The sequence below is a fragment of the Amblyomma mixtum genome, chromosome 8 (genome assembly GCF_055824585.1).
Source record: "Amblyomma mixtum isolate Tamu chromosome 8, ASM5582458v1, whole genome shotgun sequence".
NCBI lineage: Eukaryota > Metazoa > Arthropoda > Arachnida > Ixodida > Ixodidae > Amblyomma > Amblyomma mixtum.
Genome location: NC_143019.1, coordinates 71,936,189 through 71,957,605, shown reverse-complemented (window position 1 = coordinate 71,957,605; position 21,417 = coordinate 71,936,189). Strand labels below are relative to the sequence as shown.

Genomic DNA, 21,417 nt, shown 5'->3' with positions numbered 1-21,417 from the left:
TTTTTTATTCCTTAAAGTGTGGCTATATTAACTGCCTCTGGTACAAACACCTTGTGGTACCAAGTGCAAGAATATTATTCAAGCAATTACGTTTACACTAGGGACTTCATTGCCACTGCAGGATAGCAGTACACTGGAAGAGATGACCTAAGAAATCCGGCCAGCCATTTCACTGCTAAAGATTTCATGGACCTTGGCCACACAACGCTCACAAAGCCGACTGTGCCTAGTGTTCTGCCAGTTGTACAGTGTAAGTGTTTGACAGGAAATCAGTTCTCTGCAATGGCTGCAGCCTGTTTAAATTAAGTGTCGACAGTTTGCTCTGAAGGTGTTTATCCCGCCGATTAACGACACTGGCTCTTAAAAAATCCTAAATTTTATTCTGTCGAGGCTGTCACTTTTATTGCAGCAGGACACTGCCTTCACTACTTAAGCAATGGACCTAGGCACCTTTATTGTTAAAGACTCTGCAGGGCTATCTCGCCTTCACCTGAAGTCTGTCTGTAGCTCACGCCACTATAATATTTGCACTATCAGTTATTCAAAGGTCTGCAAATTGCTTGTTTGTGAACTGGTGGATTTCATATTATTTTGTTCCAGCTACCAAGAAATGCATGTGAAAGTGAAGTTTATTTTTTTAATAGTACGTGCTGTGCAATTTTCGCAAACAAAAAATATTTCCAGGTCTCTCTGGCGCATAGGTCGGCACACTCACTCATGAGTGCACTCATATCGCCTCACTCACACTCACGTCTGTGAGTGTGAGTGAGTGGTCGTGAGTGTGAGTGGACGTGAGTGTGAGTGCGAGTGAGTGGATGTGAGTGTGGTTGGTCACGAGTGTGAGTGCGAGTGAGTGGTTGTGAGTGTGAGTGCACGTGAGTGTGAGTGCGAGTGAGTGGATATGAGTGATGGTGGTCATGAGTGTGAGTGCGAGGGAGTGGATGTTAGCATAGGTTGCTATGAGTGTGAGTGTGAGTGAGTGGATGTGAGTGTAAGTGAGATGAGTGTGAGTGAGTGGATGCGAGCATGAGTAGAGGTGAGTGGCGAGTGGACATGGTTGATGAGTAATGTGAGTGGACATGAGTGGCAATGAGTGGCTGTGAGTGGACGTGAGTGGCAGTGAGTGGACGTGAGTAGACATGAGTGGCAATGAGTGGCTGTGAGTGGACGTGAGTGGCAGTGAGTGGATGTGAATGGGTGTGAGTGGATGTGAGTGGTGAGTGGACGCGACAGCGAAGGCGGCCACGTATGTTTCGCGACGACCGCTTAGCTATCTTCATATTGTTGACAGCTGAGGGAAGTCAATTTTCACTACTGAGGACGCCCGAGGCAGCATAAGGCATCATGCCGGTGTCATTCGACAACTGAAGCAGAGGATTCCGCTGGCACGGAAATGGCAATCTTTCGTTGCATTTTTAGTTCACCAATGGCACGGGCCGCAGACCCTTCGCGGATGTAATGAGCTGCTACGATTTTTTTTTAGATCCTTTATCGAATTTCTCATTCCCAGTCCTGAAAATATATACAGGTAGACAGGAAAATATTGCCACGCTCCCCCCAACTCTGCTCTGCCCGTAATTTGTTGATTGGGCCGGACCCACGCGAAAATCTGACCTACTTGGCGCCGCTATTGAACTGCACAAGCTCAGCTCACGCCCGAAAACGACGCGAAAACCAAGTGCGCTTTTCGGTATGTTTCTATCATGCACCTGAAGGCGCCCAGCATCGCAGATCAAGCATGTGGTTTTTATTTTTTTATGCATGGCATCAGACATGGTGATGCCTTTGACGCCCAAGGAGATATACAAAATGGTAATATTTTATTTTTAATTTGCGCGAGAAATGATTGTTTCGTCCCCATGTTGATAGTGAAGTTCACGGTGCTGAGCATTGTTTGAACGAATACGTACTTGCGTGAAGAATACGGGACCCAACAAAGGAACATGCACCTTTGTTGTGTCCCGTCGTCGCCCAAGTACGTACCCTTTCAAAGATGAACCAACTCGCCCAAACAAAAGTATTACTTGTGCATTGTTTATTACGCGAAGAAATCCTCTACTTGCGGCCCATTCCAGCCATTTTCCTTTCCGTGAGGAAAATACTCGATCATTTGAAAAACACGCTCCATTTTCCATGAAGCAAAAAGTATTCATAGTCGCCACTTGACTCCAATGTGTTCATGCAGAGTCACGGAACGTCATTGTCAAGGAAGTCAAAATATTGGTAATTAGACATCATCCAAGACTATTGTCAAGGCAAACTCATTATTGTTACTTAGATACCGTCATCGCCGCGCGCACAAGAAAGGAGGGAGCGCCCCCCCCCCCCCCCCCCCCAATCATCTAAGCACCCTAATCGCCAAGTCTGCGCCATACATTTACTCTGTCGGACCTGTTCCGTCATTGTTTACAGTGCAGTGCTATGACCAATCAGGTTTTTTAGTGGCCGAAGACCCATCATGTTGCGTTGAAAGAACTGTTTACTTTGCCGGGTCATTTTGAGGCAAGCTTTCAGGTTCTTTTTTGCAGTGAGAGTAACAAAAAACAAATCTGTCACATTTTCTGGGGTCTAGAGAGAATGGAAATTACTCTGGAAGCGCGATGTTACATTGATGCTTTCGCGACGCAGTGACTGCCTTCCTCTGCAGGTACTCACGAGGTGAACAAGGGAGGGGAAAGCCTCAATGTGCTTGCAAACGTTTCAACAAGAGGGCTGTCTTCGTGTGGGTGAAGACGAGACCTTTTGTGGAAATGCTGGCAAGCACCCTGACGCTTTCCCCTCCCTTTGTTCATATTTTGAGTGTGAAGAAACCAGCGCCTTATCCTCTCTATTCCGTATATTGCTCTGCCGATGTTACACATTAAAATAAAAACTACTGCTGAATAATATCTTGTATATTTTGAAATTGGTCAGATGTTCAGGGGAATCCCCCAAGGTGGAGTAGATTTATTGTCTAAGCGTCTTAGCTGACGCTGAACAGGCACTCACCGCCTCAGCAGCAAGCCCAGGAGCACACGTGCGTAGCATTCGGTGCATGGAATATGCGTGATGAGTGACCACTTCCTTAGAGCATCGATACTGTTGGCCAATAGCCCGACAAAGCCTGGGCTGCTCGCCGCCCCATCTTTGTGACTCAGGCTATGCTAGGGGAGCAACGAGGGCAATCGGCCGCGGCAATAAATCTCTCATCCCCTCCGTTGTTAGCAATGAAGGAAAGATTGAATGAACTTGAATGAGAGTGAGCGGTCATGAGTGTGAGTGGAAATGAGTGTGAGTGAGTGGTTGTGAGTGCGAGTGGTCATGAGTGTGAGTGAGTGGTTGTGAGTGGGAGTGGTTATGAGTGCGGGTGTGACTGTGAGTGAGTGGTCGTGAGTGGGAGTGGACATGAGTGTGAGTGCGAGTGAGTGGTTGTGAGTGTGAGTGGTCATGAGTGTGAGTGCGAGTGAGTGGTTGTGAGTGTGAGTGGACATGAGTGCTAGTGTGAGTGAGTGGTTGTGTGTGTGAGTGGTCATGAGTGTGAGTGCGAGTGAGTGGTCGTGAGTGTGAGTGGCCATGAGTGGGAATGTGAGTAAGTGGTTGTGAGTGTGAGTGGACATGAGTGTGAGTATGAATGAGTGGATGTGAGTGCGAGTGGCCGTGAGTGTGAGTGTGATTGAGCCACCTTTATTGGTGCCGAGGTATGCTCTGGCGTAACATCTACCCGTGACTGCCGCGTGACTGCAACCTGCATATCGAGGTGAGAATAAGCTTGTCTTTTGTTTTATGACTGGCACTGACTAACTGTTGACAACTTTCTGCAGGATTCCCAGAAGAGTCTTTGAGCAGCGGCTCCTACATACTGGAATGCCCTGATGTCCACAGTGAGTACAGAACTCAGACTTTTTTTTTTTTTTTTCATAACGAAGTGACACATAAGCAAACCTCTGCAGGCTGGCGAGGGACCTTCTGCGGGCTTACTGGAGGAATCTTTGACCAGTAGCTCACTCGTGACAAAAGAGGCTTCTTTGATAGGTGAGTTCATAGTGTTTACTCTTAGTTCACAGATTTTGCTGCTGTAGTAAGTAAGTTCTTCAGGCAGCGTGCAAGATTATTCTGGCAGCAGTATTCAAGTGACTGAACAGGATACTTTCGAGGACCAGTTCAGCAGCAGCTCCCGAACGGAATGTCGTATTGCACATGGTAAATATGGCTTTAATATAGCTGTTTCCAATGCAATATTTTCTATTCACAACATTTAATTTAGGCTATCTTTAAAAGGACTATGCATGTTCAAGAGGGTGAGGTCAGTGTGGGCTTTGAAGGATGCGTTCATTTCACTTGGGCTATTCTCTCACAAGAGGAAAGGTCTCGCATTTTTTATTGTAATTATGCTTTCTTGCCTACATAAATAAGAAAATGTGTATACAGCTTCTTATTAGGAACCCTAAGGGGCAAGGGTTGGGGAAATGCACAAAAACATTTCATCAAGATCACAGGCACGTGTACTGTCTTCATGCTCATTGTTACTTCCTGTGTTGCTTAGTCATTTCTGCTTCTGAATGCCTACCACTGGCTCAGGGAGGACCATGTGCACCTGCAATCGCACTGTTATTGCAATATTATTAAACATTGCTCTCCGATTGACTATGTGCCAGTCCTTACCACCATAGAGTGGCTATACCCACAGCTCCTTTCAAATAGAGCAGATATAATGGAATTACGCTTGCAATATTTAATGTGAGTAGGCTTCTTTCAAAGCAGTGTCTACGACGGAGGAGCTTTTAAAACTTCCTATATCCATTATACCCTTGACTTGGATTGGTCATAAATAAGTGAGGGTAGTGCTAGTATGAGATGATTTGCTGTTCGCTTGTGTATCATTATTTTTGTCTGTTGCAGCAGTTTCGATCATACCCAAGACCAGTTCTCCATCAAAGAAGTACAAACGGACCATTAAACGTCTTCAAGCCAAGATAGCAAGCCAGCGGAAAACTATTAAAAGACTGCAGGGACAGCGGCGCAAGGCTCCGCCATCGATCTCAGAGGCCCTTGGCATCATCCAGCCGTATGTCACTGAGAAAGTTTTCAAACTTCTCTCTGCATATGTTCGCTTGAGGCCAAAAAGCAAAAGCACGCGATTTCCTTTGTGGTTAAAGAAATTTGCCCTGCAAACTTTCGTGGCCAGCGAGCATACCGATTTCTGGCTCCATATTTTTCTCTTCCCACCCAGCATTCATTAAGATGATAAGAAGCAGGGGTAAGCAGTGCGCTTATCCCCGAGCTATACTCATAAAAGCATACCTTACCCCTCCTATACTTTTATAAGAGACGCAAAGTGCACCGATGTTTCATGAGCCCACTCCGCCTTCTCATCAGCTAAGATACGCGACGGTGCATTGCCAATCTCCTTCGCGCTTCAAGATCACAGAGAGAGAGAGAGCAGGGGCGGCTTGCACGAAGCAAATAGGACAGTCTTATTTCATGTCTGATCTTATTCGTGGTGCAAAACCTCTCTCTCGGTTTTGAGAAAAAGAAAAACACATTGCTAGTTCACTTTGTCAGTGGACACCTCAAGCGCTCCACGGACGCAGACTAAGACCCATGTCATACGGGCATTCTAAAGGCGCTTTAACAAAATGACACCTTCCCAAAAGGAGTTGCGTCCGCAGACACACAACAGAGTGCCTTTCCAGAAGCAGTCTTTTCCCAAACCGGAGATCGCATAGTTTCATCCAGGAAAGTAATCGTTCACTGCACGACTTCCAGGCTGCGGAAAAGAAAAAAAGCAACCAGGCATTGGCCAAAAAGGAGAACTATACTTCGATCCTGCGAACACAGTTAGACCACGCATATCGAAAGAGTTTTGCAGTCTCTGTTTTGCAGTCTCTTTCAAAGTGGTCTGTCAGAACGCCGATGAAGCACCTGAAGACCACGCTCCATGCACACCAAGCGCTCGCAGCCAAGGCATCACGCAGAACATTGCTCGTCATCAGGGAGAAGAAGCTAACGCCCCTGAACTGACCGCCATGGCAAAGTATCTGATTCGACGCGACCTTGTGAGTACCTCGCTTACGAAGTTCAACCACTGCCCTGAAAACTACCGTTCGTGGAAATCTACGTTCGAGGGACTTGACCTTCCCGTGAAATGGCTTGGGACAGAGTCGTCAAGTATTGAGGCTGCGTTCCGTGCACGTCGACAGCCCAGAAGCCAGACTAAAGGTAGTTTGGGAAAGACTTGAGGAATGCTATGGTCGCCCAGAAATTATAGAAGAGGCCATCTTTCGAAGAATTTCGAGCTTCCCCAGGCTGACCGACAAAGACACCCAGAAATTGAGAGAGCTGGAAGATCTTGAAGTTCAGGCAGCAAAATGTGACCCTCACCTGACTGGGCTCTCCTATCTGAACTAAAGTGGCTGTTTGGGCTTGTTGGTCAGTGATCATGGTTAAAGAATGCAGCGCGAAAAGACAAGGACAAACGCCAGCGCTAGTCCTGTCCACTTCTTTGTTTGTCCTCGTCTTTTCGCGCTGCATTCTTTAACCATGATCTCCTATCTGGACACCGCAAGAGGGGTAAACCCCACTGTAGAAAAGCTGCCCCAGCGCTGGCAAGACATGTGGATCGTGAAAGGCTCCAAGTACAAACAGAATCATCAGGCCGCCTTTCCCCCTTTCTCGCTCTTTGCCAGCTTTATCAGGGACCAAGCGAAAACAAAAAACGATCCTAGCTTCAAACTCAGCTTCGCAAGCAGCACCCCTTCAAGGCTCACAAGAGTAGACAGATGGGCAACAGATGGCAGCCCGAAAAGAACGCCCATCTCAGTGCAAGTGACGGACGTGGAAGCAAGCACTGACCATCCTCCCTCCAATGCATTAAAGAAGTGGCATGATACAACCAAGTATTGTCCTCTGCACAGGAAGCCTCACCCCTCCGGAAGTGTCGCGCATTCAGGGAAAAGCCGCTGGATGAACGAAAATCTCTGCTGAAAAAAAATTTTCAGTCTCTTGTATTCAGTCTCAGAGAAACCAAATTCAAGCCATTAATACCACTTCCTAAGTAAACCTTTCCAGACATTTGTCATACATTACAACCTGTAGAGCACGAATTGCTTGTGCATTTTGAAAAGGTGACATAACAGTTCTGCGCAGGTGTGCGGAAAAAATCACAAGGGAGATCATGGAAGCATGTGAAATCTATAAACTTAAGGATAATTGTGTCAGCTTTACTTCTGTGCAGTTAAGTGCAAAGGAGCGTCATTTCTTAACATTAATGCCCCAGTAACGGCTGTTGCTAAATGTTGCCCTTCCACGTGTTTTACTCTGTCTCGATAATGTTTGGGTTTTCTTGTTTATGACGTGGCCTGGTTTCGGCTCGACGGCCTTCACCGCTATCAAGGAGTAGCCAGACGTATCACCGTGGTGTTTGTTTTATGTTTGTTCTTTTTCCACGAGTGCCAGTGATGCATTGCATAAATTTAGGCGCTTCACATGCAAAATAAATCAGTTGCAGTACGGCGCTTTGTGGTGTGTGTCTTCTTTCAGTCCTCGTTTCATTCTCGTGCGCTCGTTATAATTTTTGAGATGTGCCCGCCAGTTCGTCCTGAGTTAAGGACAGTCGCAGATTATGTGGTAGTTTTTTTTGTTTTTTTTTGCATGAAGGCATGCAGCTGACTAAGCTTACTTTCAACTCATAATTTTCTTTATATGCAGCATCAGATTGAACCCGAGGTGAAATCTTCAAAAGACGATAAGTTGGATGCTGCAAGCAGCTGAATGGATTTTAGATGCATGACCTTTACTGTGTTGTTGTTGTATACAGAAAGTGGTGGGCTGCTAGTACAATATGTTGCTGAGCCGGACTGCTTAACAGGTGCGGAGACATTACTGCAGGTTCATTTTGTACCGAAATGCATCATCCTTATTCTGTTCCTTTTATTTATAGCTAGACAACCCGTACTTAATGCCGTTGCCAGCACATCCACTGCAGGTGAGTTTATAATTATGTCCTTTTTCCATTAGAAATTTATGATTTAAGTTCTACTTACTCTGTATTTATAGCTTGTACAGCCTTGCTGCGGTGGCTCATTGGTTGGGCCGCTCAAGTGCTAAGCCCGAGGATGCAGGTTTGATCGATGCCAGCCACAGTGGTCATGTTTTAATGGGGGCCGAAAGCAAGGCACCCATCTACCATGCGACGTCAGCACACCTGAAGAACCCCAGGTGGCCCAAAATATTCTGAAGCTCTCCACTCATCGTCCATCATAGCCTGTGTCACTTTATGACGCTAATCCCCATGTACTATTAGCAACAAATAAAATGCAGACAAAGTAACTGAACCATGAACAGCAAGCCGAGAACCTCTTAGACGAGGGAACATCAATTCCAGCGGGGGATAATTTCATTTCGAAGGCACAAAAACTGTATTTTAGAAGTGTTAAACTCACTTATATTTCCTCTCCACGAACTAATACACTGGTACTTTTATGTTGGCACTTCAGTACTCCTGCTTGCATTTTATTCGTTGCTGACAGTACCATATGTAGCCTGTGCAGGAAAACTAAGTTTTGCTAACTCAGTGTGACGGTAGATGGGGCGCTAGCGTACAAAGGCCTAGTGAAGCATGCAACGTATTGTCACACAGGCCTCTCTACTCAGCTGCCTCAAGCTGGTGGTTCTACAAAAGGTGAGTTGCCTGGAGACATTAAGAGAATTGTCAGCTACCTAGCCCAAGCGTTATTGTCTCTATGTTGTTAACCGTTGAAAAGTGCAGGCCTTTGACCGTTTTAACAGGGTAGAACTTTCAAGGACCAGCAAGGAACCTGCTACAGACTTCACATACCTTCCTGATGGCTCTGTAACCACAAGCCTTATATTAAGTGAACTTGCCTGTGAAGCCAGCTCATTTTCCAGGCTGATATTTTAAGCATAAAATGTTTGATTACAGCTTCACTTCCAGAATGGTATTACACTTTCAAAAGTGCAAGCCATCAGAATTATGACTCACAGGAAATCCACTCCAGTGAAAGAGATGGCCCAGGCGATTTCGACTCAGCCGGGTCTTTGCTATGCGGAGTGTGAAGCGTGGTACTGCACCATGGAAGAGGGGCAGGGCTGAAGCAGCCAAAACAAGGCTGACTCCAGAAAAGGTGGAAGTTGTCGCACGTGCCGCTCATAGATGTAGCTCACGTTCACGACTGACATTGTGCCATTTTATTTTCAGCAACCCTTGAGCACTGGGGGAAAGTTAATAGGAGTGACAGAAGTGCTGTGATGAAAAAAACCAGGCCAATATCCTATGCAAAAAAATTCAGGACTCAATAAAAGCAGAGTGATGGCACCAGTTGGCACAGCAAGCACTGCTGTAACTGCATCATGGAATAAACATCCACCAGTGCAAATACTTTCAATATTTCATATAAACTGCATTTTTTTCTGCAACTCTGACCAGTTGCAACTATAATCTAACAGGTCCCAGGTTAGCTGACCTCCCTCACGGTCGGAGACAAAACGTATCCGTGCGCGGCATACACTCTTAATCTGGTTCCACTTATGTTCCACATAAACTGAGTCAGCTCACCAGTTTCACTGGAACAAGGAGGATTTTATCTGGATCACACTTAATAATGTGGAGCCATAAGAATTTTTCATTTATATTTGTTTTTCTTTATGTGGAACAGGTCGTCCCACAGCGAACCATGCAGGTTTAAGTGGAACTTGCTGGTTGTTGAACTTATTTGGATCCGCTTATTTCTCACACGTTCCACATAAGATCTCAGACCTCACGCTTGAGAATTTTCTGCATTGCAACCTTTGTCTACACCCCGCAGTGTAATGCACCACGAGGATACTGTTATGGATCAATGCGCTGCTATATTTGTATATACGCCACCAGAATCGTTTTCACTTAGAGTTGTGGATCGATTCGGCCTCACCATACCATCAACAATAGCCACGGTTAGCTTCATTGGAAGAGCGACTGTCCCGCAGATAATGGTGGTCCCGGGTTCGCTTCCTGTTCAGGACTGAATTTTTGAAGCGAAAGCTTTACTACGCCAGGTTTTCAAGAGCAGCGACAGTGAGTTTATCCTTGAATTTCTCCTGTTGGTTGGCAGAGGTCATGTGACCTACTGACGTCATCACAATCTGCCCACCATGGCAGATGGCAACAGCACCATCGGACTGTGAGCAACCTCCTTACTGTGGTAGGTGGAGATTAAATTGATTATTGGTTTGGTTTGTTTTATGGGGTTAACGTCCCGAAGCGACTAAGGCTATGAGAGACGCCGTAGTGGAGGGATCCTGGAAATTTCGACCACCTGGGGTTCTTTAACGTGCACTGCCATCGCACAGTACACGAGCCTCTAGAATTTCTCCTCCAAAGAAATTCTAGCCGCCGCGGCCGGGATCGAACCCGCGTCTTTTGGGTCAGCAGCCGAGCACCGTAACCGCTGAGCCACCGCGGCGGGCTAAACTGATTATTGGCTGAGAGGCCACCTAACCCTTTAACTAACCAGCGACGCTGAGTCGGAGGCTTCTCCAACTTCGGCACTGGACGCGGAGATAGTTTCAACTGAGATGGAGCGCCGGAACACTGACTTTGTGATCAGACTCAGCGAGTGTGATGACTCGGCTACGCGTGCATTTCATCAACGCTTTACCGACAATCCGTTCGGCAGTGTGCGTGGCGTTTGTGAACGTAGCCATGCAAAGGAAGCTTTAGCTTCTCACCATGGTTAGCCAAAGTTTAAACCACAGCTAATTTTTCTTGAAGCATCGCATTTTTTTGCCTATTTTTTTATTATTGCTTTTGCCCCGTGCTTTCGCTGAGTGTTTTGTGGACTCATTCAACAAGGAGCGGATCATCTGCGTTGCTTGCTTTTTCGGCAGCTCAGTGAGATAACATTAGTGCTTTAATGCATCTTCATTTATAATTACCAGTGGGAAATCTTCTGGACCTTATTAAAAAAATGATTCACAGTAATCTATGGTCGCACAGCTGCTTCAGATCTCTGGAAAAAGGTCTCTAAATGCGTAACGTACTTTCATGTCCGGTCACGCAACGAATCTTACTTGTTATAATCTGCTCTGTTAAATTTCAAGACTATTTCACTTCCGAGCATGACCAGGATAGAAATTATTAACTGTGCAAGGTACTTCTAAAAATTTTTAGTTGCTTTGCTCACGTGAATGTTTCATTAAGATGATGACCTTTTACCGTCTTTGAGCGTCACATTGTGCTCTAGCTTATAAACGTCTTTTCTGCACCCACGGCCACAGCACATAAAAGGCCCCCTATACGCAATAGGCAGGGCGTCTTGCAACTTCTCGTAACATTTTAGTATAGGATGTTAAAACATCCATTTCGTGTTTGGACTCTAAAGTGAAAGAGTTCCATATCATTGCAGCAGAAAGCTTGAATATTGTACAAATCCGTTGCTTTACACATTCGTCAATGCGATCGTAGTTTTCTTTTTATTTCAAACGTATACCACGATACCCACACCTAAAGCGCAGCAGGGACCGGAAGATTGCAATGCATGACCATTACATTTGAAACGGCAGAAATATTAAAGAGCCACTGGCGCTCTTTCTAAGATTGCGGCACTGAACCATGGTCGTGGTGTGCGCATTTAGGTGCCCGCAAAATGCTAAAACAGCCCTGTACTACGCAGTGTTAGTGCATGATACTGAGCCCAGATGGCAGAAATTACTTCCGCGCCATCACGTCGTCAACACCGCCCGCACACACAGCCCGTACGGAGCTCGGTAGTACGATGCAACTAACGTTCATGTGCATGCAACGAAACCCGCCATGAGCCGCGCTGACGGCCGCGGACATGGAGGAGCCCGAAAAACATAACACCATAGTAAAGAAAAGTTCCTCTCTTATGAGAGCACAGATTTTTTTTCTCGGAGCCACTAACACGACCACAGCGCCACCGCTTCGTCAACTGAGGCACCCGCAGCGCTGATACAATATCTCTCTCGCGCGTCACTGGCGGCGAGCTCCGTTAATTTTTGCGTTCATTTTGTATTCCGCACTACGCCGCGATATTTGAGTACCTTCCGCCAAGAGAGGTTGCCGTCTCCTTTGGATTGCTGAAAATTGCTAAAGGTAGGTGGTTTTTTCTTATTTACTGTAAGGTTAATTAGCGGCGCATGTGTGTTTTGTGCTCCTGCTAGGTTAGTCATTATGCCGCGCCTGTGGGTTAGAGCAGGAACCAATGGTTGGAAGATTGAAATGTGCACATGCTTGCTACGCACGCGGGCAATGGCGTTGTCAGTTTTGCGGATAGCGCTCGCTGTTCTGCCAGGATCCTCCTCTCGGTTACTAAAAATACTGCCAGACATTCTTTGTCAGCTATGACCGCCGTACAATTAGGAATGCTGTTCAGTTGTACGGCGGTTATGTTTAAAGTAGCAGGAGCTTCTAATTTCACGGCCGGCGCCGTTCGCGGCCGTTGCGTTCCGGGCGCTTTTTTATGTGTGTGGTCAGGTTTACACGCGCTCGTCATGGACCTTGCGAATTCGGGTTCGGCAACGAAATGGACCATACACTATAGTTTCCTGTGGCTGTGGATTGCAAGTTGCCGGTGCCGGGCGGATTTCAGTTCTGGATTTCGAATTACGTTAAGCTCGATCTGTGCATATATCAGGCGTAGAAGGTGCCGATCGACAAGCCCTGAGGCATCGTTCTTATTCTGAAGTATGTATACTAGCTAATAGCGCCCTTTATATTTCCCTCGTTAAAAAGTTAGCGGCTTCAAAAAGGTGAGCAAAATGATCCTGTGCCTTTACGTCCAGGTAATGAAAGCGTGCGCAAGTTTGGTTTATGGTATCTGGTTTAGTGTTCATTCCTGTTGTAGCAAATACGGTGCGAATCGTAGACCTGTTTTGTAGACGCCACGTAAATGTGATTTCTTTGCGTGCAATGGCATATTGAACCAGTTGTCAGGGCGATGAGGAAAATGTGATAAAGTATATATAAATTTGGTGTATTGGTTGTCCCGACACGCCTAGCTCTGTCGTCGCCTACCAATGCGCCTCAGTTGCCTCCTCCTTTGTGAATGTGAATAGGACAAATTCTCCTGAGGTCAAATTTTAGTACGGCTGGGTAAGCTACTCAGGAATGCTTGTTATTTGAAGTGCTTTTGATATTGCAAGGGTAACTGCATGCAATATCACTATATTTTTTTATATTATATTATATGATATTATATTACTATATTTTTGAAAAAGAGTAAAATTTTGAAAGCTCCTGTAAATATAATGTAAGCTGTAGATCAGGTCTATTTTGTGAAATAAAGATATCTTTTTAAATATGTTTTGTTCCCTTGCCGAACTTATGTTTAAAGGATTGTACGAAATGTAAGCACTAAACTGATGCACTCAGGTTTTTCATATTATGGTTTTCCCACAGTGCAAATTCATTAGCTCTGTAAGCTCGGCAAAGAAAACAAGAGAACTGCATGCAAAGTAAGTAGCTGGTGCATGTATTGTTCATAATGCTGATGTTTCTCAGCCAGCTGTTTCTCTAAATGATGCCCTGCTTGAATTGAAGGTAACAGTAGCCTTTCTTTGTTTATAATAAATGGTTTCTACTTCAGCTGTATACCTGATGATGAAAATGCACAGCTTCAAATGTTACGTTGGTATTACAAGACCTTGCAGTGACGTAATAGCCATTGCAATGATATGCAATGTCCTTGAAACAATCATGGGATTTCAGTGCACACAGTTTTCGGCTGCCGTGTGATTTTGCTAACAATACTCACTGGAATGAATTTTGTAAAAGTTTTTGTTCACACTTAGGCACTACAAGATGCTGCATTTGATGCTGGACACTTGAACCTGACAAGAATGAAGGCCCTTCTGCATGTACCATTTGCGGCTCATAAGGCTGAGACTCCACAACAGCTGCCTGCCTACCTATTGAATGCAGACGTGGTAAGAGTATGCTATTTTGCTTTTGGTTCTTGTCAGGAATTTTGAACAAGCTTCATAGCACAATGCAACCTGCAAAGCACTTCAGCACATTCCCTATGAGTAAAGATAAACTGTTCTGTTGCTGGTAGTGATCGCTTTTCTCAGTGCATGTCACTAGTTGCATATTCCTTCATCTGTAAAGAGCTATTGCAAGTTGCATTGGAAAACAAGGATGTGGTTTCAATGTAACTTACCCTGGAGCACATAAATGAATCAGCATATATGCAGTGCATTACAGAAGTGTCATCTGTGCAGGTAATGATCGGCAGTATCTGGATCATTTTAATGGCCTTACCTTTACTTATGTAAAAATAGGAAAGGTAGAGCATAGATTCTGCATTTCGCAATTTGCCCTAGCATCTCTGCATTTGGTGTCTTGCTGTGTGAGCTCCCTATAGACTCATGAAATTGTCAATATTTTTGATATCTTTGCAAATTAATGGCAGTTTCCTTACGAAGGTCGAATAATAGTTTCTGTAAAATATGTGCTTAAGTTGATGTGTTTTTTTTTTTGCAGCTTACACTTGAAGCAGAAATTCTTTTTAAAGCAACGATGCAAGATATGGAAAGATAAGAGATGTCCAGCAGTCACTTCACAGGGGAGATTTTGTGGAGCTGGATGGGTATCTTCGACCAAAAAATTCTGAATTCTGTCTGATCATACAGGTAAAAGCAGCATCCTTTTGTAATTATTGCTGATAGACTTCAGCAACAATGAAAATGCACAAAATATTTGGGGTCCCTGGGCAGCATAATAGGTATTTCTGTAATACTTGGCTGAAAATGTGCAGGAACCTGTGGCGCATGTTTATTTTATTGTTTAATATAAATGATGAATTTTTCTTGACAAAAAATGTATGGAGGCTAGTATTCAGTTCTTCCACTGCTATAAAAAAAGCCATTCAAATGAGTGTTCACTAGCATACATTCAAAAGAATGCAGAATGGAAATCATTATAGGCAGTGATTAATGTTTTTCATGCTTAGTTAAAATTGAGCTTAAAAAACTATAGTATAGACACTTAAAGGGACAGTGAGGAGAGCACTATTAATATTTTTTGATAGCAAAATCCGATAGTTCGGCATTTCATGGCTTTGTTGCCACTTGGCCGGCAGTGAAAGATGCATTTATTTCTAAGAAATTTGGATTCGAAGTTGACAAAGTTTTTCCCGCCGCCCTGATTCAAACTTGGGATTCTCTTATGACGACACAGGACAAAGTGACGTGAAACATGACGTGCACATGACGTAATGCAGACTCCGTGATTTCTGGCAGCCAGCAGAGCGGCCTAGGAGCAGCCGAAAAGAAAGCTACCGCCGGCTGCACGTTGAAGGCATCTATCGGCTATTGCGGCCGTCGCTACCGTCGCTTCGCTTATGTTTGCACAGGCGTTTTGCTAGCGTTACGATGGATCCCGTTCTCGAAGTCGTCAACGAAGTTCTCGCAAATAGACACCTTTAGCATAGCGTGTACCTTGTTACCGCTAGCGGAATACCGGGAGCCCGCCTCACGCCGGTGAGCAGGCGCTGATCGGTCCCGATGCTGCAGGCGCGCGCGTAGCTGCCGGGCACGTGGCGCCACCTGGCGACGTCAAGGAGATTTGCGCATGCATTGGCTGCGCCTCAGTGATTTGTGGCTTCTCTGGTCTTAGTGTTGCTAGAACTATTGGTTCTAGCAACAGTGTTTTGTCCTATGACGTCACCACGCTTGTACTTGCGAGTTTTGCCTGTGGCGGCGATACCTGTATTTTGGTTCTTGCTCTTTTCTACGTTACAAGAGCTTTGTAGTCAGTATGAGTGGCGTTTTTGTAATCAGGAGGAGGTATTCTGTCGATACAAGCCAACTTCAATTTCTCCTCAGTGTCCCTTTAACATTTTGATTCGTGTTTTCTTGCTTGTGATGATGTGTGAGGCATTATTATACATGAATTACCACCCGGTGTTCTCCTACGACCAATAAATAAATTATAATCGCATTTCTTTCTCGTGCTGTTTCGGTTTCAACAGCCGAATTAGGACTGTGACGTCAGTGTGTGCTTGCAGGTCATGTGAGACGTGAAAAAACTGCAATATGATCACTGCTTCCACATTTGTTGTCATTGTGGTCCTTGAAGAAGGCTGGCTTCAGCAGTGCAGTAAATCAAAACAAAGAAGCAGCGACTACATGGATGTTTTTCCATGCCTCACGCGACACAAAAGCACTTTTTGATGTTACAGCTATCGTTCAGCTGTTGAAGCCGAATTAGCATGACAGAAAAAGCTCAATTATAAATTATTTAGGGGCCTAGGCTAATATTACATGGTGATTCATACGTAGTAGTGTCTTTCACATCCTCGTTGAGTAATTTAAATGAGCATTTATTGTTTTACACTTGAAATAATGTATCATGCAAATCATCGTTTCAAGGCAGTCAATGAATTGTTGCGTATGGCCTGGACTGTTGTTGCATTAAAGGGGAGATGCAACACTGACAGGCCCGTACCAGGCCCATGTATCATTACTGACGACGGACTGATAATGATCGTCACCAGGAAGAACACCATTGCCATGGCTCCCGGCTCATCTATGGAGAGTGCCCTTATTTTGTGCCTAGCTGTCTACTTCATTTTGGACCTTTCTTATCCGCATGCTTTTGGCCAAACTTTGGGACTAGTTCAGACATTGCTGCTGCAAAACGAAAAATTTGATAAAGGGCTCATATCCTTCAAACTGAAGAGTCTGCTTAAAGGCCTCCGACTTATTTAGACACAGCGATTTCTGTATAGTTCATGGTTTTCATAATAAAGGATTGAAGGTTTCGGATAAGCTTTAAGGTAAAGCTTAACACATCAAATATAGCATCTTAAGAGGTAGCTGTCATATTTGAAAATAAAAGCCTCAATTTCCTCCGAGTAATTAAATATTGTATTTTTTGTGGCAGTGAAATAAAGCTTTGATGTAATGGATGCTTGTGTTCATCAACCATGAACAACACTGCTGAAGTGCAAGCATAATATCTGTATTATTGCCCATTTGTCTGTGCAGGAGGTGATTTTAGGTTGCATGGTGATGAAAGAAGGGTTTTAATATCTCTCATCTCACAACCTCAAGCTTTAAACTTAGGGGTGCATCAGACTCTGTTTGTATAGTTTGGCTGATGGACTAGGTGTCCAACCAACAGAAATCATGATTGTATACTCTGAATTTGATGCAAGAAGTGTGGTTTACGGGTACAGGAATATGCATATAGTATGTCTGTTCAGAATTACTACAGAATGATTTTATTCATATCAGGTGTTTTGTGAACTTTATATTTCACCCTATAGTCCCTTGTGTGCAGTGCACTGCATGTACAATACTATTGTTAAATAATTTTGTTCATATATAGGCAAAATTATTTTGCTATGGTTTGTACAAACAGTGCACTGCGTGCAAGGAACTCTAGAGTGAAATATGTGGTTCACAAGATACCTGGAACGGGGTTCCAGCTATCTATATGATGCAGCATTCCTGCTAAATTCCTAGAATTCTGTTTCAGATATATAGGCGTAGCACTGTTCCGGCTAAAACCTCGGAAATTTGTTCCACATATTTTGGAGTATCTGGAGCATAGTTCCAGCTATATAGGTAGAAATTTTTTGCAAAAATATTCCAGCTACTAAGTGGATCCTTAGGTGGAACCAGACTAAGAGTGTACGTGGCACCCCCACCGGGGGCTACCACAGGAGTCATCACGAACGCCTATGATGACGAAACGCCAACGCAACTCAACCAAGACCTGGTCAAAAGAAATCCGGAGTACACCATACTAGCAGCATGACGCATGGGAAAGACACACTCCATCTTAATTACCTTCGACGCAAGCACAGTCCCTCACTCCATTAAATACATGGGAGCCATCCACCACTGCACCCCCTACCGCGGCAGTCCGAATGCCTGTACTGCAGACTAACTGCAATGTACTAACTGTAACTGTAACTAACTGCAATGTACTACTGTAATGTACTAACTGCAGACAGCTGGGTCACCAGCACGACATATGCCCAAGCCCCAAGACCAATATTTGCCCCTGTTGTGGAACACAACATTCTGAGCAAGACTCTTTGCACGCCCAAGTGCATTCTGTACAACACCTGACAGGCACGGGATCCTGCAAGGGACGAAACCTTCACCAGCCATGGAAACAGCCAAATCACCCACAAACGCAGCAGCAAGGATTGGTCGATTCCAGGGACAATTTTCCCCAAGTTGTTGTCTGGACCCACCCAGCCCAACCAACACAAACAAGCCTGGACAGTGCCATTGAAACAAGTCTGGGACACCTCCCCCTCTTCACAAAGGGACATGACATCTTTTGACAGCAACTCCCAGTCTACAACATGCTCTGGTGAAATCCCAGGGAGGAGGCAGCAGCGGCTAAAGCAGAAGCTAGAACAGCCCGAGCAGAAGCCGCCGCCTTTCGTCAACATATCACCAAGCTGGAAGCCCTTGCCACTGGATCTCCCATTCCACCTGCCCCCGCTCCTACCACATCCCAAACTCCGCCCATACCTCGTCCACCCACTACGAGCCTAATTCCTCTCCTGATTTGCTAGCAATGGAGGCGGACACTGATTCCTTTACAAATTCTCCTCCGTGCACAATGCCCCCTCTCTCCGCGCATCTCACTAAACAACATACCAACCCTGCTTGAGTCATTTGCAGCTCGCTTTGAGGCAAAATTGCAGGACGCTATAACTCACATCAACCAGGAATGCGCACCCATCAAAGACGTCATAATCCGCATAACACAAGACAATGCTGTTCTTCACCACCGATTCGACGTGCTAACGCAAGGATTCTCTGACCGCTGTAACGATCTTGAGTCCCGGCTCCCAAACTCCGGCTAAGGGGTCATGCTTTGTGACCCCACCCCAAACAGATGCAAGAAGCCAAAAGCACCAGAAGGACAGGCTAGCCATAGTTCAGGGCTCCTAACCCCCCGTCACAGTGCCCTCCTCTATAGATAGTCATGATGACAGTTCCAAACCATAATCTTACAGTCTGGCAGTGGAACTGCCAGGGATTTGGCCAGAAGCAACACGTGATCCACCAAATGCTCCTCTTCTGCCCCCATCCCCAACACCCCCTCGGGTAGCATTTCTGGTTCGTCGTTCAATCACCACCATCTCCCATTCCATAGTGATTGAATACATTGATCACCTTCTAATTGAGCTTTTGCTGCAACACGCTCGAGCGAACAGTAACTTTATCCTAAATGTGCATAGCCACCCTAAGTGCATTCAAGGTAACTTCGAACGCCTCTTTACACTTGCGAAGCTCATAGCCAACAAGTGCCCCTTACTCGTCGTGGGAGACTTTAACGCCCTACATACAGCCTGGGGTTATCCACACGACACACCGAAAGGACGTCGGGTATAGTTAGCCACGCAACAAGCCGGTCTCTCCCTGCTCACCGACCCTACCTTTCCTGCACACACGGGAAACAGTCTCCGTAAAGACACTACGCCAGAACCGCGCTTTGCTCTTCTTTGTGTGCATACTATGTGAGCACTGCTGTTTCTTGTGAGTTGTGTGTACGTGTTTGTGCATATTACGCGAGTAAGCAGTTTTCCTTCGTGGGAAAACTCTAAGTGGGGGGGAGGGTACCTGTCACGAATGAGTGTGAGACACCCCGCCATGAAAAGAAAAGAAGACAAAAACTATGGCACTCAGCGGACGAAGCCGAGGTAGCCACGGGGAAGGAGCGAAGCAGACGGCGCAAAGTGCGCGCGTCTACGCGGATGCAATAACCGTTTACACGCAGACCGAAGAAAACCAGACGGCGTGGGTGCGCAGCTCTGGGGACGGCAAGTGCGTGTGAATCCATGGCTACGAAGATACATGGGCATAGAGCACCCGCAGGGCAAGGAGGACCGACCGTATGTCACGGTGTCAAGGGGACTCGAGTTTTGGCGCCAGTGAAGGAAACACACACTGAGGCTGCCCTCTCAGGCCGACACATCTCGGCAATGATCCGGAAAGTCGAGACACTCCTTCGGCTACGCACCGCAGGCCCTGGCGAGGTCTCCTCTAGCGACATTCCTCACCACCATCCACCTTAAGTACCGACTGGACTCTTTTCATTATCCTTCATTCGATTGCTACATGAACTCAAAAGACTAATTAGAACTACTTGACGTTATTCTTAAAACTACCTGCGTGTGGGAACTCTGCCAGATTTTTGCATGTTTATCTATGTGATGTAACCCTTTTATTTTTAGTTTTGTAGTTGTTGTTGATTGTTGCAGTAAACATTGTTTTGGGAGACGTACACTTCTCTGGTTTTTTTTACTCCCGTCCTAGACAGATAGTGACACCAGCGAAATTTAGTTACATTTGTGTCCTAGTTGAAATCAAGAGGAAGAAATGGTTTTGGGCAGGATATGTAATGTGAAGGCAAGATAACCACTGGTCCTCAAGGGCAACGGAGTGGATTCTAAGACAAGGCAAGTGCAGCAGGGTTCGGCAGAAAGTTAGGTGGGCGGATGAGATTAAGAAGATTGCGGGGATACAGTGGCCGCAGCTGGCGAAGGACAGGGTTCATTGGAGAGACATGGGAGAGGCCTATGCCCTGCAGTGGGCATAGTCAGGCTGATGATGATGATGTACCCAACAAAATAAATACAGAAATAGAGAGTGAAGCAATCGTAATGATGTTCAGTGCATTTGAGGACATGGCAGTAGCAGTGCTTGTGCTAAGAGACCTGCTCTACGAGCTTGACGCTGAAGGCCAACTATCCACGTACAACCAGACACCAAGGTCCAGAGGCAGGCTACCCACCAGAACCCCGCACCACCTTGACAGCTGAAGTCCCACCGCCAGCCAACCAAGCAATTCTCGATTACGAGGCCAAGGCCAAGTGGTGAGGAGTGTTGTCGTTGGTGTCACAGGAAAATGCGAATCCTTTTTGGTTTAGTTTTACCACAGCCCTGCTGTCACAGAAATCTGCGCACATTAGGAAAGTTCGTGCAGTGCGAAAGGAATCTCGTCCACGCATGCCGCAGAAGTATCGAGAAGCTTGTAGAAACAATCCCTGGTTACCTATGGTGAGCACATCACCTTGTACAAGTTGAGTGATACCTTCTACACTTCACTCTCGCGCAGTGGTGCCAGGTCGGAGAGAAGCGACTCGAACCCTCATGCTGACAAGTGCCTTGGCGAGAGGGTAAGAGAGTGGTTGTGCTGTTGATGCTAAGTGTATGTGCACGCCTGCCTTGGCTTGAAGTGACAGACGCAGCACATCCTATATAAGAAGAACGTTTAGCGCGTCAGTTAGTCCGTGCCATAGTTCTACAGCAGTTTCGAAGTGCTTCCGCACGACTCTCAGGCCAACACCACTCACCCAGGCATGGTCCTGCAAGGGAGCGCGTGCCAGTCCTTGAGACAGCCTATCGTGATACTCCAGTCGTCAGGCTGCCACAGTGCCTGGTGAA

The 21,417-nt window shown here is 45.7% G+C and overlaps 1 protein-coding gene across 5 annotated transcripts in view; it reads right to left on the bottom strand.

The window, feature by feature from the left end:
• The window catches only part of LOC149332942 (uncharacterized), an 85,656-nt gene that overhangs the window by 33,790 nt on the left and 30,449 nt on the right, over positions 1-21,417 (bottom strand). The window lies entirely within an intron of this gene.